Source organism: Scyliorhinus canicula, chromosome 15, assembly GCF_902713615.1.
Source record: "Scyliorhinus canicula chromosome 15, sScyCan1.1, whole genome shotgun sequence".
Lineage (NCBI taxonomy): Eukaryota > Metazoa > Chordata > Chondrichthyes > Carcharhiniformes > Scyliorhinidae > Scyliorhinus > Scyliorhinus canicula.
Window position 1 is genome coordinate 29,546,469 of NC_052160.1, and position 16,161 is coordinate 29,562,629.

A 16,161-nucleotide genomic window follows, 5' to 3' on the forward strand; every position below is an offset into this window, starting at 1 on the left:
TTGGTGTACGGTTTTATTGCTTTGAACTTCACCTTGACGCTTGTGGCGGTGTCTTAACGACACCTGGCGACTCCAGAGCTTAGACAAGAAACAGAGCCAAATTGAGTGTTCAGCACACTCACACAGAAGTCGCAATAAGTCCATCACCCAAAACAGCCTCCCATCCATTGACTCTGTCAACACCTCCCACTGCCTTGGGAAAGCGGACAGCATAATCAAAGATCTCTCCTCCCTGGGTTATTCTCTCTTCCAACCTCTTCCATCGGGCATGAGATACAAACGTCTGAGAACACGCACTAACAGGTACAAAAACAGCTCCTTCCTCGCTGTTACCAGACTCCTGACTGACCCTCTTATGGACTGAACTGATCTCTTTACAAATCTTCGCTACTGAGCAGTACAACACTCTGTACGCTTCACCCGATGCCTGTGTCTATGTATTTACATTGTGTATTTATGTATATCCTATGTCTTTTCATGTATGGAATGATGTCTGGACTGTACGCAGAACAATACTTTTCACTGTACCTCAGTACACGTGACAATAAATTAAATCCAATCCAAATATATTACCCCACCTCCATTCGCCCATGTCTTGCATATTAAGGTTTTGTTCAGCACCTTTTTAGAAATCCAAATATACTACATTTACTGGGTTCCATTTTTAAACCACACTAATTACATTGTCAAAAAAGTCTCCCAATAAATATGTCAAACACAATTTCCCTTTTGTAAAACAATGTTGACTTTGTCTGATCATCCTATGACTTTTAAGACATTCAAAATAATAGATACACCATTTTACCAAAATTTATGTCAGAATACCTGGCCTGTAGTCTTCTGTTTTCGAGAATTAGAACAGCATAAAAGGAGCTTTGACAAGGAGTCATTCAGACTCGAAACGTTAGCTCTATTCTCTCTCCACAGATGCTGTCAGACCTGCCGAGAGTGTCCAGCATTTTCTGTTTTTTATCCAGGTTCCAGCATCTGCAGTTCATCAGGTCCATGCCGGCTCTGTATAGAGCAAACCAATCAGTCCCATTCCCTTGCCCAATCCCACAGCCCTGAAAATCTATTTCCCTGAAGAGCTCATCCAATTTCCTTTTGAAATAATTGATAGTCGCCGCTTCTACCACCTTCATAGGCAGCGAATTCCAGGCCATTACCATGACTATGTAAAAAAATGTTTTCCCAGGGGCAGCATGGTGGCGCTGTGGACCTGGGTTCGATCCCAGTCCAGCGTCACTGTCCGTGTGGAGTTTGCATATTCTCCCTGTCTCTGTGTGGGTCTCACCCCACAACCCAAAGATGTGCAGCGTAAGTGGATTGGCCACGCTAAATTGCTCCTTAATTGGAAAAAGAATTTTAAAAAGAAAAAAATGTTTTTCCTCACATCCCCTTTTTCTTTTTCCTTTTACCATCAACTCTTTCTTTGCCTATCTTGACTAAACCTTTCCTAATTCTGTATTTCGCTATAGGATGTCTCCTCAAACCTCCCTTGCCCTGAGGAGAACAACCCCAGCTTTTCCAAGCTAATCTTCTAGCTATGATACCTCATCCCTGGAACCATTCTGGTAAATCGCCTGTGCAACTTCTCAAGAACTTTCACATCCTTCAGTTGAGGTGACTAGAATAGATGCAGTTAAGGGGCAACTATGTAACATATGAGTAAGAAATAAATAGAAGCATATGTTGATTACGTCAGTAAAAGAAGGGCGGGTGGAGGCTGATGGAAAGTAAAAAATGTTGGCACAGACCAAGTGGCTGAATGGTCGATTTCTATGCTGTAGATTCTATGCAATTCTATGAATGAACAGATTCAAATATGGAGTTGTAGGAAAGATAAGCAGAGATTTAGATTTGGGATGCATCATCAAATGTGAGCCACATGGAGGGATGTAACAAAGGGCACGATCCAACAGCCACGCTTGCCCATAAAGCAGCTTGCCTCTGTGCAGTGTGGCTGATAAAGCCAGGATCTACCTGGCTCTCAATGCCTTGTGAGATCTAACATGAACTTGCAAGACATTACCGTGTAAATCACATTCATTGTGGGCAGGATTACTTTGAGAAAATCTGCATATTAGAGCGAGACAACTAATCTCACTTTAATATGCAGTTTCCTGAGGTACCCAAGGCATTGGGATCTATCCTCTTTGCCTCAGAGACCTTGGGCAAGCGCCGTTCAGCACTGGTCCCCACAAATGGGAACTTCACTCCTGGAGGTCTTCCAGGGGATTGGAGGCTCCCAGTTGCACGCCCTTTGGGCAGGTGATACACAGGCAGTGTTGGTGCCACCTGAGTAACCTGACACCCTGGCAGTGCCACCTGTGTGCAAGCCTGGCACTGCCAAGCTGACAATTTTGTGTGCTGACGATCGGGCCAGGGGTGCCCTGTGCGGGTGTTGAGGGGAGGCTGGGGACCCTCCCAGAATGTGTTGGGGCTTGGGGGGTTGCTGTGCGGGGCTCTGGAGATCAGGCACCATTTAAAGCAAGGAGTTATGGTGTGCAGAGCTCCTCAGTCTAGAAAATGGGGCTACGTGCGGCCTTGGCCGCGCTCCCCGCTGAGGCCCCTTATTTAATGCGGATGGCATTGTATAGCTATGTGTTTCTCAGCATTGCGAGTTCTGGGAAACAAGCGGCTAAATGTGCTTGCTTTGAGACTTTGTTCCCATTTAGTTGGATCGCGTCCAAAGAGTCAGCACAATCAACCTGATCCAGTATATCTGACTGAAAATAACTGGCATTCAAGGGAACTAAAATGTACAATCACATTTATTAATTTTGCAATTTTTAATGTAGCCTCAATTAAGTATGGCATAAAAGCAAGTTACAAACTCCTGAACTCACTGGGATGTATAATTTTGAGCTTTGCCTTGTTGCACATACAGTTTCATTATGACATTCTGGTTAGGTACAATCAGCTACACGAATTGACAAATGCTCATCTGCTGTTGAGGGATAACCCTGCTCTCTCGCCCACCTTTCTTGAATAGCAATGTTCCATTTTGTTGTAACCTGCACAGATCCTATTGGGTAGGGACAATTGATTATCCCATGGAGATATTTTAGTTTATTAACAACTCCATAATACAAAAGAACACAGCTGGATACAAAACAACTGGCAATATACTAAAAATATCCACAATACACCAAAAACAGAAAGCAATGAATAATCAACAAGAAAGCTTTCAAGCTTGCACATGCTCATGCACCCCCCCCCCCCCCCAGACCACCAGAAAAGGACACTCCAATGCGGGATACATTCAAAGAGAGAGAGAACACCTCTCCCCTCCCAAGAGGGGCCTCAGTTCATTACAAAATCCGGGATAACCACAAAAAAGCACTAAACAGACACAATACAAAAAGAAGACCAAAAACAAAACCGAGCTAACAATCAAAACAGAGCTGCCAACGCTCCATCCAGCGCACGTCCCCCAACCCCCCTGTGCTCCAGCAGCAGTCCCACATCAGTGGAATGACGACCACAGGCAACAGTCCACTGGAAAAGGACAGGCGGAGCACTGCTGGGGAGAGAGAGAGAGAGAGAGAGAGAGAAAAAAAAACCCTCCCCCTCACCAGCACCGGGAGTGTCCCTAAACCCCAGTGCACAGAAGCATGAGCACAGAAGCACAACTGGCGAGCACCCAGCTGTTCGGCACAAAAACAATAAACAAGAAGAATACAATAACAAACATACAATTCCCAACCAATGAGATAGAGACCAACATCAGTGCAAAGAGTTACACAGTCAATCGGGCCGGTTCTCCTCTCTCTCTCCCCTGTTAGCAACTTTCAGCAGCGGGCTCTTCTACCCCTTCATCAAACCTGTATCAGGCTTGTTCCTTGCCTCAGTCCAGGCTGCAAAATCCTAAAAAGACTAGCCAACATACAAAACACCAGGACTGGAAACAGGGTTACAGCCAAAACAACAGGAGCCTAGGGAAACACAACCTGCAGTCACTTGGAGCTCCTAGGGAATGTGAACTCCCTTGATAAGAGGGTGAGGCAATCGGTAACCTTTTCTGTTGTATAAATAGAGACGGCCAGTTAGGTACCAGCTAGCAAGAAGACTAGTAATGAAGTACTGGTGCTGTTTAAATAAAGTTAAGTTTTGTTTGACTTACAAACTCGTGGCCCCCACAAATTATTTGCTGACTTCCAAACCATTGGGACCATTCTAGAATCTAGGTAATTTTGGAAAAACACATTACTGGTGCATTCACTATCTTTGCAGCCAATTGTTTTGGAACCCTAGAACGTAGGCCATCCGGTGGTGGAGATTTCTTGGCTTTTAGTCCCATAAGTTTCTTCAATAGTTTTTCTCTACAGATATTAATGACCTTAAGTTATTCGCTACCTTGGGTACCCTCGACTTCTGATATTACTGTGAAGACAGACACAAACTATTTGTTTAACATCTCTGCTATTTCATAGGAATACAGAGGATATACATCACAGAAACAGGGTATTCAGCCCAACCGGTCCATGCTTGGGTTGTCTTATGAGGAAAGATTGAGCAGAAATGGCCTCCTCTGTGCCAGAACAACTTTGTGATTCTGTGAGGTTGGGCCTATACTCACTGGTGTTTAAAGAATGCAAGGTGATCTTACTGAAGTATAAAAAACTCTGAGGGGGCTTGAATGGGTAGATACTGAGATGTTTTCTCTTGGGAGAAAATCTATAACAAGGGGGAACATTTTAAAAATAAGTTCTGCCATTTAAGACAGAGAAGAGGAGGAATGTCCTCTCCCAGAGGATTGTTGGTCTTTGGAATTTCCACAGATAGCAGTGGGATTTGAGGAAAGAATTTTCTTCTGAATTTCCGATCGGATTTCTACTTTATATTCAGGGTCTTTTGTTGTGCTCCTCCTCATTAAAGGAAACATTCTCTCTGTATCCACTTTGTCAAAACTCTTCATAATTTTAAAGACCTCTATTACCTCCTCAGCCTTTCTTCTCCCAAGAGAAAAGAGACTCATTGCCAATCCTTTCCTCATATGTATACCCATGTATTTCTGGTATCATCCTTGTAAATCTTCTCTGCACCCTCTTCAATGCATCTATATTCTTGTTATAATAAGCTAACCAGAACTGCATGTCGTACTCGTAAGTGTGGTCTAACCAAAGTTCAATATATGTTAGCATAACTTCCCTAGTTTTCAATTCTATCTCTCCAGAAATGAAGCCTAGTAATTGTTTTGCATATTTATGGCCTCGTTCATAGTGGCGCTGTGGTGATATGAGTGGGAGCACTGCCATTGGTGCAGAGCATTGGTTTCCCATTGGCTCTGGCTGGTCATGTGCCTCTCGTCTGATTGGCTGGGACTAGTCATGTGACTGCTCACCAATTGGTCGAGAGGCAAGTAGAAGTACCCAGGTTTCCCGACGGTCGGCCTTTCTCTGTAGTCGACCATCGGGCTAACAACTAGCTGATTAAAGCCACAGTTTGGATCTTCATCGTGTCTCGCGTCCAATTGATGGTACATCAATTTAATCAGCTAGAATTTTGGAATGGAGCTACGCATCAAGCCTGACTGCCTCCGCACCAGTCCGCATGCCTCAAATGCGCCTGCAATCTTTAAACAATGGCAGACGTGTTTCAACAGTTACCTGACAACTGCAGCCAGCAAACCCACCAAGGAGCAGAAACTCCACATCCTCCACTCGTGCGTGGGCACGGCGGTATATTCAATGATTGAGGACGAAAGCAATTATGATGCGGCCATGGATATCCTGAAAGGACACTTTCTCCGGCCGGTCAACGAAGTATACGCACGGCATCTCCTGACGACTAGACAGCAGTTCCCTGGTGAGTCACTCGACAAATTCTACCAGGCCCTCACAGCTCTAGGGAGAATGTGCGCCTGTCCCCAAGTTTTGGCGACTGAGCACATGGAACTTTTAATTAGAGACGCTTACGTTGCCAACATGCAATCCTCCTCTATCCGCCAACGATTGCTGGAGAAGAACGCCCTCAGCCTAGCTGAGGCACGGACCCTTGCAACCTCCCTGGAGGTCGCCGACCTGAACGCCCGCGCTTACGCCCCTGGCCGTGCAGCAAACCCCTGGACCTCATGGCATGCGCCACCCCCGTCCTCCGGCGACCCCGACCCCCCCCCTCCCCAGGCTGCGCTGCGGGACTCTCCGACAAACTAGCGGGGCCCCGCTGCTATTTTTGTGGCCTCTCCAAACACCCCCGCTCGCGCTGCCCGGCCCGCTCCGCTCTGTGTAAGAGCTGCGGGAAGAAGGGCCACTACGCGGTGGTCTGCCAGATCAAGTCGGTTGCTGCTGTTCTGCGCAGCGACCGCGGCTCGCCCCCCCCCCCCCCCCCCCCCCCCCCCCCCGGGCCCCCTCAGGGCCCCGACCTCTCCGGCCCGCCTCCCGGCCCCCGCAACAGGCCCATGGTCCTCCCGACCCCCGCTCCCGGATGCCCCGACTGGCCCGCAGACGCCGCTGATACTGCCCCCAGCTGCCACGAGGTTCCCAAGGGCGTCGCCATCTTGGGTCCCGGACACCACGTGCGGGTCATGGGCACCGCCATCTTGGGGCCCCGATTCCACGTGCGGGCCCTGGGCGCCGCCATCTTGGGGCCCCGATTCCATGTGCGGGTCCTGGGCGCCGCCATCTTGGGGCCCCGATTCCACGTGCGGGCCCTGGGCGCCGCCATCTTGGGCCAACACGGAAGGCCCTGCCAGCGATTACTCTGTCACTGAGGATGACCTGGAACTCTCGCCACGACTTGCTTCCATCACGCTCGACCAGTCAAGACCACGCACGCTCGCCAAGACTACGACAACGATCCAGCTCAACGGACAGAAGACGAAATGCCTACTGGACTCCGGGAGCACGGAAAGTTTCATCCACCCCGACACGGTAAGACGCTGCTCGCTCCCCATCCACCCAGTTAAGCATAAGATCGAATTGGCCTCGGGTTCGCACTCCGTCCAAATTACCGGGTGCTGCATAGCGGACCTCACGGTCCAGGGGAAGGTTTTCAAAAACTTCAAACTCCTCATTCTCCCCCGTCTATGTGCTCCGGCACTCTTGGGCCTGGATTTCCAGTGTAACCTGCAGAGCTTGACCTTCCAATTCGGCGGCCCTATCCCCCCCCTTACTGTCTGCAGCCTCGCGTCCCTGAAAGTGGACCCCCCTTCCTTGTTTGCTAATCTCACCCCAGATTGTAAACCTGTTGCCACTAGGAGCAGATGATACAGTGCCCAGGACCGGACCTTCATTGGGTCCGAGGTCCAGAGGCTCATTAAGGAAGGAGTCATCGAGGCCAGCAACAGTCCCTGGCAAGCCCAAGTGCTGGTAGTTCGGACTGGGGAGGAAAACAGGATGGTCATTGGTTACAGTCAGACCATCAACTGGTTTACGCAGCTGGACGCGTATCCTCTCCCCCGTATTTCCGATCTGGTTAACAGGATCACGAAGTACAAAGTCTTTTCCACGGTGGATCTTAAGTCTGCCTTCCACCAGCTTTCCATCCGCGCAAGTGACCGCAAGTACACCGCGTTTGAGGCAGATGGGCGCCTCTACCACTTCCTCAGGGTTCCATTCGGTGTTACTAATGGGGTCTCGGTCTTCCAATGGGAGATGGACCGAATGGTCGACAAGCACGGGTTACGGGCCACCTTCCCGTATCTCGATAACGTCACCATCTGCGGCCACGACCAGCAGGACCATGACACCAACCTTAAAATTCCTCCGAACCGCGAAACTCCTTAATTTAACCTACAATAAGGATAAGTGCGTGTTTAGCACCGACCGTCTAGCCATCCTCGGCTATGTAGTGCGTAACGGAGTGATAGGCGCCGACCCCGAACGCATGCGCCACCTGATGGAACTCCCTCTCCCCAACTCCCTCAAACGCTGCCTGGGCTTCTTCTCCTATTACGCCCAGTGTGTCCCCAACTACGCCAACAAAGCACGCCCCCTCATCCAGTCCACCTCCTTTCCCCTGTCGATGGAGGCCCGCCAGGCCTTTAGCCGCATCAAAGCGGATATCGCAAAGGCCACGATGCATGCTATCGACGAGTCCCTCCCATTCCAGGTCGAAAGCGACACGTCTGACGTAGCTCTGGCGGCCACCATGAGCCAAGTGGGCAGACCCGTGGCCTTCTTCTCACGAAGCCTCCACGCTTCCGAAATCCGCCACTCCTCGGTGGAAAAGGAGGCACAGGACATGGTCGAAGCTGTGCGATATTGGAGGCACTATCTGGCCGGCAGGATGTTTATCCTTCTTACAGACCAACGGTCAGTAGCTTTCATGTTTGATAATGCACAGAGGGGCAAGATTAAGAACGACAAGATCTTGCGGTGGCGGATCGAGTTGTCCACGTACAACTACGATATCTTATATAGTCCTGGGAAGCTCAACGAGCCTTCCGATGCCCTATCCCGCGGTACCTGCGCCAGCGCGCAGATTGACCGCCTCCGCTCCCTCCACACGGACCTCTACCATCCAGGGGTCACCCGTTTTTACCATTTTATTAAGACCCGCAACCTGCCCCACTCCGTTGAGGAAGTCAGGACCGTCACCAGGGACTGCCACGTCTGCGCCGAGTGCAAACCGCACTTCTACCGCCCCGCACGAGCGCATCTGATCAAGGCATCCCGCCCCTTTGAACGTCTTAGTATAGACTTCAAGGGTCCCCTCCCCTCCACCAACCGTAACACATATTTCTTGAGTGTTATCGACGAGTACTCCCGCTACCCTTTCACCATTCCCTGTCCCGACATGACCACAACAACCGTCATAAAGGCCCTCCTATCCATCTTCCCCCTGTTCGGTTACCCCGCGTACATCCACAGCGACCGGGGGTCCTCCTTTATGAGCGACGAACTGCGTCAATTCCTGCTCAGCAGGGGCATAGCCTCTAGCAGGACGACCAGTTATAACGGTCAGGTCGAGCGGGAGAATGGCACCATCTGGAAGACCATCCTACTGGCCCTACGGTCCAGAGATCTCCCTATCCCCCGTTGGCAAGAGGTCATCCCCGACGCCCTTCACTCAATTCGGTCTCTCCTCTGTACTACCACTAATCAAACACCTCATGAACGTCTTCTTATTTTCCCCAGGAAGTCGTCCTCAGGATCCCCTCTCCCGACCTGGCTGGCCACTCCCGGGCCCATCTTGCTCCGGAAGCATGTGCGGGTGCACAAGTCCGACTCGTTGGTTGATCGAGTCCAGTTACTCCACGCCAACCCACAGTATGCGTACGTGGAGTATCCCGACGGTCGGCAGGATACGGTCTCGCTCCGAGACCTGGCACCCGCCGGCGTGTGGCCTTCTCCTCTTCCATCAACACCCCCCCCCCCAACCCCAATTCCCCCCAGCGTCCCCCGCGGCCCCACCACCCAGCGCATATACCCCCCTTCCCCGATTACAGCGTCTCCACCACCGGCCCGGGGTACGGAGACACATCTACGACCGACGCTCCCGGAGGCAAGGACGACATCACCGGCTCCACTGCGACGGTCCACCAGAACATCACGGGCACCCAACAGGCTGATCGTGACCGTCTGATGCAACCATGGGACTTTATTGGACTCTATTGTAATTTTTTGTTTGCATCCGAATGTAGTATGTAGTATTGTTAATTTAGCCACGAGCCAGTGGGCAGCCCATATCTTCGATTATGTCTACTCATACCACCAGTCCTCGGACCCCCCCCCCCCCCCCTCTCTCTCTCTCTCTCTCTCTCTTCCCCTCACACACACACCCCCGCCTTCTTTCTCCACAAGGGGTGATTGTGGTGATATGAGTGGGAGCACTGCCATTGGTGCAGAGCATTCGTTTCCCACTGGCTCTGGCTGGTCATGTGCCTCTCGTCTGATTGGCTGGGACTAGTCATGTGACTGCTCACCAATTGTTCAAGAGGCAAGTAGACTCAGCTTCCGAGGCGGGGTATAAGTACCCAGGTTTCCCGGCGGTCGGCCTTTCTCTGTAGTCGACCACCGGGCTAACAACTAGCTGATTAAAGCCACAGTTTGGATCTTCATCGTGTCTCGCGTCCAATTGATGGTACATCAGGCGCAACTGTTAGTGATTTGTGTATTTGTATTCCAAGATCTCTACCCCAAGTAGACTCACACCTTTTAAATATTGTGACCCCCATTTGTCCTACCAAAATGTACTACCTCACATTTACCTGTGTTGAGCATAATTTGCCCACAGAAATGCCCATTCTGCAAGTTTATTAATGTACTCCTGTAATTTGTTTGCAGTCAGTATTGACTATCCCTCCCAATTTGGTATCATCCCCAAATTTAGAAATTGTTTTTGATTCCAAAGTCAAAATTGTTTATGTAAATTGTGAACAGCAGTGGTCCCACTTTCCACCTTCTGTCACTGTGAATTCTCTTTACTCCCACTCTCTGCTTCCCTTCCCATTCTCGTGCCTCTATTTTGAAGGGGTTAATGTTCGATGTTATCCAGTTCTTCAAAGTGCATAATAAATAATGCTCATGACTTGTAGAACCCCTCCGAGCTTTCCCTCAGTTCAAACTTAACCTTCTCAAGGGTCAAATATTCCAACAGGTCTCCCCCGCCACGCCAGGGCACAGGGTGGAGAAGCTGCTCTCCACCCCAACAGGATCCGCCTTTGGGCGATCAACGAGGCGAAGGCTATGGTATCTGCCTCCGCACCCGTTTCCAACCCTGGCTGGTCCGACACCCCGAATATGGCCTCCCGGGGACCTGGGTCCAGTTTCACGTGCACCACCTTGGAAATTACCCTAAAAACCTCCTTCCAGTACTCCTCTAGCTTTGGACAGGCCCAAAACATATGAACGTGATTAGCGCCCCCCCCCCCCCCCCCCCCCCCCCCCCCCCCCCCCACCGCAACGCTCACACACATCTTCCCCTCCTTCAAAGAATCGGCTCATCCTCGCCCTCGTGAGGTGTGCTCTATACACCACCTTCAGCTGTATCAGCCCCAACCTCACACATGAGGTGGAGTCATTTACTCTCTGAAGCACCTCACACCAGACCCCCCTCCTCTATAACCTCTCCCAGCTCTTTCTCCCACTTTGCTTTGATCCCTTCCAGTGGTGCCTTATCCTCTTCCACACCACTGACACTCCCCCCTTCTCCAGTCCCCTTGTCGTTAGCGCCTCCTCCAGCAATGTGGAGGCCGGTTCCTCTGGGAAGCTCTGTATCTCCTTCCTGGCAAAATCCCGAACCTGCATGTATCTAAACATTTCTCCATGCTCCAGCCAATACTTCGCTTCCAGCTCCCTCAATCCTGCAAAACGACCCCGAAGAAACAAATCTTTCAGCATCTTAATCCCCTTCTCTTCCCATTTCCCAAAACTTCCATCCCACTTCCCAGGCTCAAATCTGTGGTTCCCCCGAATCGGCATTTCCCTTGACCCTGCCCCTAACCCAAAAGTTGGCAAAACTGCCTCCAGATTTTTAATGAAGCTATTATTACCGGACTCCCTGAGTATTTCCTCGGAGCTAATGGGAGCGGCGGTGTTGCTAGTGCTTTCAGTCCCGACCCCCTGCACAAACTCTCCTCCATTCTGACCCACTGGAAATCAACCCCTCTGACCCAGCTCCGCACCTTCTCCACATTCGCCGCCCAGTAGTAGTACATCAGGTTCGGGAGACCCAAACCCCCTGCTTGCCTTCCCCTCTGTAGCAGCACCTTCCTCACTCTGGCCACCTTCCCTCCCCATATGAACGAGGTAATCCTTCCCTCAATCTCCCTGAAAAAAGCCTTTGGCAGGAAAATCGGTAGGCATTGAAAAATAAACAGAAATCGCGGCAACACATTCATTTTAACCGCCTGTACCTGACCCGTCAGTGACAGAGGGAGACCATCCCACCATACCAGATCGGCTTTCACTCTCCCCACCAAACTAGTGATTTTGTACCTGCGAAGCCTCCCCCACTCCCGGGCAACCTGCACCCCCAGATACCTAAAGTAACTCCCTGCCCTACAGAATGGCAGCCCCCCCACCCTTGCCCTCACCCCCGGCCGAGACACCACAAAATACTCACCCTTGTCCAGGTTCAGCTTGTACCCCGGGAAAGACCCAAATACTCGCAGTAGCTACAATATTCCTCCTATCGACGCACTAGGTTCCAACACATACAGCAGCAAGTCGTCGGCATATAAGGACACCCTATGCTCTATCCGCCCCCCCCCGCACTATTCCTTTCCATGCTCCCAAACTTCTTAATGCGATGGTCTACAGCTCAATCGCAAGTGCAAACAGCAGGGGGGGGGGGCATAGGACATCCCTGCCTAGTCCCACGGTGGAGAGAAAAGTATCTCGAGCTGATGTTGTTTGTGCGGACACTCGCCTTCTGCTCCTTATATAATAGCTTTACCCAGTTCACAAATCTTGGCCCAATCCTAAACCACTCCAGAACTGCCATCAGGTACCTCCATTCTACCCGGTCAAATGCCTTCTCGGCGTCCAATTCCACAACCACCTCTGTTTCCTTCCCTTCCGCCGGTGCCATAACAACGTTCAAAACCCTCCTAATGTTCGAGCACAGCTGCCTCCCTTTCACGAACCCTGTCTGATCCTCACCTATCACCTTCGGGAGGCACTCCTCCAGCCTACCCGCCAGTACATTCGCCAATACTTTTCCGTCCACATTCAGAAGTGAAATGGGCCTATACGACCTACACTCCGTCGGATCCCCAAGGTTTGTGGCAGCACCCCCTTCCCTATCACCTCTTCAAACATCCTCACCATCAGGGGTGCCAGCTTATCCTTGAATTTTTCATAATATTCAACCGGAAACCCATCCGGCCCTGCCATCTTCCCCGACTGCATCCTCCCAATCGCATCTTTTATCTCCTGCTCCACTATTGCTCCTTCTAATGTAGCCCTGTCCCCCACTCCTAGCCTCGGGTACTCCAACCCGTCTAGAAATTCCTGCATCTCACGGTCTCCCCCGGGTGGCTCTGACCTGTACAACCTCTCATAAAACTCCTCAAAACCTTGTTGGTCAGCTCCGGAGTCACCCCCAACTTCCCCGCCCTATCCCTCACCTGAAGAATTTCCCTTGCCGCTGCCTCCCGCCGGAGCTGACCTGCCTTATCTCCATGTTAATAAACTGCACCCCTTGCTCGTCTCAGTTGGCGCACCGCCTTCCTGGTGGACAGTTGGTCGAAGCTTGCCTGTAGATCCTTCCTCTTTTCCAGCTTCGCTGGGTCCCCATCTTTTGCATATCTACCTCCAACATCTCATCTATTACCCTCTGCCGCTCCAACCTCTCCTCTTTGTCCACCCTGGCCTTAAACGAAATTCTCTCCGTGCTTTATAGTGAATAATCTCATCCCTGATCACAATCTTCAGCGCGTCCCAGAACGTGGAGGGTGAGACTTCCCCATTCTGGTTATTGGTAATATACCCGTCTATGGCTTGTGATATTTTCTCGCCAAAAACCTTGTCGGCAAGGAGGGCCATGTCCAACCACTATGGAGGGCGTTGGGCATGGCCCGGCTCCAACCTCACTTCCATGTAGTGTGACGTGTGATCGGACGTTACGATCGTGGAGTATTCTGCTCTTCCTATCCATGGAAGTAGTGTTTCCCTACCACAAAGTCTATGCATGTATATACCTTATCTACTTGGGAGAAGAAGGAGAACTCTCCCCTGGGTGTGTGCACCTCCATAGATCTACTGCCTCCACCTGCTCCATAAATGTGCTGAGTTATTTTGCCATCAGTGGAGGTTTTCCCTCTTTTGAGGTTCGACAGGACTGTTGGCCCTGTATATGATGAGTCGGTGTGTGTCTATGTTGGGGATTTCCATCATGATCTTCTTAATGAACTCTGTGCCGTCCTAGTTGTGAGCTTACACGTTAACCAGGGCCACTGATGCCCCCTCCCGGACTCCGCTGACCATGACGTACCCCCTGGGTCCGTAACCATGCTTGTCGCCATAAGCACTGTCCTGACTGTGCAGTATGGCTACCCCCCTTGTTCTTGCGTGGCCTGTCGGGACGAGAGCAAGGGGGGTAGCCATACTGCACAGTCTGTGCACCTGTGCCACCCAGCTCTTTCTTACCAGCAGTCGATCTACATCCCTCAGGGGTTTCTGTCCCGTTTCTGTCCCCCGCTTCCTGCGGGATCAACCATACTTACTTTGTGGATGCGCCCTTGCACTCAGGATTTCTCTTTGTTAGGGGCTATCCAAAATGGCCGGGTTCACAGTACTCACCATGAGGCCAGGCACCTGCACCCCTTTGTCCAGTGGTTGACCAACATGGCTGCCAACAGTGTATACGGCATGCGAGTGAGCCCCTGCACTCCAGGGTTTCCCTCCAAAGTGGCTGCTTGTGGTGCCATCTTATTTCCTGTTGCCATGTGTGGCCTGTTGTAACCAGCCTAGAGCATTTCCCCCCTATTCATTTCTTCCCCTTATGGTTCTGCACCTTCCCCCTCCCTCCATCCCCCCTGACATTGTCACTCCCGCCACCCCTCTGCCTATTCCCCTGCTAGTGATGTTTGTCTCCCCCATTGCTTGGCGCATTCTCTCCCTCTTGAGATGCGCCATTCTCCCCCCTCACTCATACCTCCTGGGGCGAGCTTTCTCACTAGTGTGGTGGCCCCCCCTTCCGACGTTGGTCTAAGCGTCTCCTTCTCTGCTGTTTGTCTTTCCTTTCCCCTCTTCCGCTTTCTCCCTTTTTCCTGCACCCTGCTATCCTCGCCCCATCCTTTCTATGCCTTAGTTTTTGGTTTCAGAGCGAGGCAGTACAGTCCCGCACAAATTCTCTTTTAGTCTCTCAGGGTGATATCTTATCTCTATTTCTGCTGCTGCCTTCCTTTGGATGAACTGGTCCGCAGAGGCCGCAAAATAGTGCTCCTTGCCTGGAAGATTACCCATAGCTTGACTGGGTACAGCATCCCAAACTTCAACCCACTTTTAAACAGGGCTGCTTTTGCTCTGTTAAATTTGGCCAGGTCTACCACAAGGTCCTGGTAGATTTGTATCTGATGCCCCTCCCAGTTGCAGGTTCTCATCTGCCTAGCCCAACGCAGGATTCTTTCCCAGTCTTGCTACCAGCGCATCTTCACAATTATTGCCCTTGGCTGTTCCGTAGCCTTCGGCCGGAGCGACCTGTGAGCTGTCTATCTCTGGCAGGTTGGGGAAACTGTCACTTTCCACTAGATTTTCCAGCATCTGGGCCACATAGTCCATGGGGTTCCTACCTTCGGTTCCCTCCGGCAGTCCCATTATTCTTAGGTCCTGGTGCCTCAACCGTTTCTCTTGATCTTCTACCTTCCCCTTAAGATTCCCCTGCCATCAACCTCTATCTCTACGGCCATGATCTGGTCACTCGGGTCCGTGGAGGCCTTTTCCAATTCCTTAATTCTGCTTCCTGGATCTCTAGTCATCACTCCACTTTGTCGAGGGCCACCTACATGGCGGCCAGCGCTTCCGTGATCGCCACCTTGATTGCTGCTTGGATTCCGAGTTTTATGTCCTCTGTGAGATCCTTTAGCTCTCAGATGAGGAACTTCTTCCATCTGCCTTCTGGTGAGGGGGAGTTCCTTGCACAGTTTGTTGGCCCCTCTCGTTCAGGTGCAGCCAGGGCTTCTTTGCCTCATGGGTCAGGCATCCCACTCACTGGTTTCTCCAGGCTCCTGTTGCCTCTCGTTTCTTTGCGGCCTCTGGTGCAGCTGTTGCTCGGCATTTTGGTTTATGTTTCGTTTGCAGGTTGAAGAGGATGATGAGGGGATGACTTTTTTTCTCAGTTCTCACAGGCAATTTCTGGTTAAAAATGCCGGCATTCAATTTCCTAGGAGAAGAGCCACCTTCCGTGCGTCCACTCAGCACATCCCCCTCACTGGAAATCTCGCCTTTGTAGCAATTATAACCTGACATAATTACAAACGGCATGATCAGGAGATTTGATAATGCCAATCAGAATGAAAATGGTGCTGAAATTTGATTTCAGCAACTTCCCTAAAGGAGATTCAGAGTCAGATAATTGAGGTTAGAGAGTGTGAGGCAGGGCATGGGGAGTCAGGTGGGTGTACAAAGGGGGTTACAGTGTCAGAGAGGGCACAGACAGTTGGGTGGGCGGCAGTGATATCACAATAGTAGTACCTATATTATTAAGTTTGAAGTATTATTAGTTCAGAAGCTGCTCAACAGTTTGCGTTGCAGTGATGAGGGTATTAGG

The 16,161-nt window shown here is 50.9% G+C and overlaps 1 protein-coding gene across 1 annotated transcript in view; it reads right to left on the reverse strand.

Annotated features, from left to right (window-relative positions):
• The window catches only part of abca3b (ATP-binding cassette, sub-family A (ABC1), member 3b), a 191,204-nt gene that overhangs the window by 23,075 nt on the left and 151,968 nt on the right, over positions 1–16,161 (reverse strand).